Source organism: Gavialis gangeticus, unplaced genomic scaffold (genome assembly GCF_001723915.1).
Source record: "Gavialis gangeticus isolate Ggan-Ray unplaced genomic scaffold, GavGan_comp1, whole genome shotgun sequence".
Lineage (NCBI taxonomy): Eukaryota > Metazoa > Chordata > Crocodylia > Gavialidae > Gavialis > Gavialis gangeticus.
The window spans coordinates 49,618,752-49,619,415 of NW_017728995.1; the positions used below are offsets into that span (position 1 = coordinate 49,618,752).

The 664-nt window shown below is 60.8% G+C and overlaps 1 protein-coding gene across 1 annotated transcript in view; it reads left to right on the forward strand.

The window, feature by feature from the left end:
* WDFY1 (WD repeat and FYVE domain containing 1) overlaps positions 1-664 on the forward strand; it is a 37,414-nt gene that overhangs the window by 401 nt on the left and 36,349 nt on the right. The window lies entirely within an intron of this gene.

Genomic DNA, 664 nt, shown 5'->3' on the forward strand with positions numbered 1-664 from the left:
CCTCCGCAGCCCGCGGGGCCCGAGCGCCGGAGCACGGGCCGCCCGGGGCAGCGGGAGCCGCTTCTCTGCTTCCCTCGGGCCGCCCCGGGACGGGAAGGGAAGGGGAGGCGAGGCGGGGCGGGGGAGAGACAGACATGCCTAGCGTATCGTACCGACTCGGTAGCTGAGATTGAAGCTCCCAAGCGCCAGCCGGTCTTCCTCGGCTCTCGGGGGTTTACTGCCTTCATCCGAAGAGCGAGGGCACTAATTACACCCCCCCCCCTTCAGTGTACTGCTAAGACTTTCTCTGGGGTTAAGCAAGACGTTGGTGCGACTTTAACCTCTCTTCTTATGAGGAAGAGGCAGAAGACGGCGAGGGTAATTCTCGTGAGCACCTTGTATTTCGATGTGCACGCACAGATTGGTGGCTCACTTCCTTTGGCAGGTGCCTGAGAGCCCCACGGGTCGTGGGGCAGAGCTGGGCAGCACCTGGGCCTGCTGCAGTACTGCTGAGGGCCTCGACACAGGCACCAGCCTTTGTGCTCTTGCTCAGTGCTTTCGGTTTGGGGAGGGGGCCCCCTGGTCTGATCTGTGACCACGCACCTGGGGAGAGCCCTGCCAAGAAAAGCTTGTCAAGACTAGGTGTCCCTGCGGCTGGAACGATTTTTTTTTTTTTTTTTTTTTG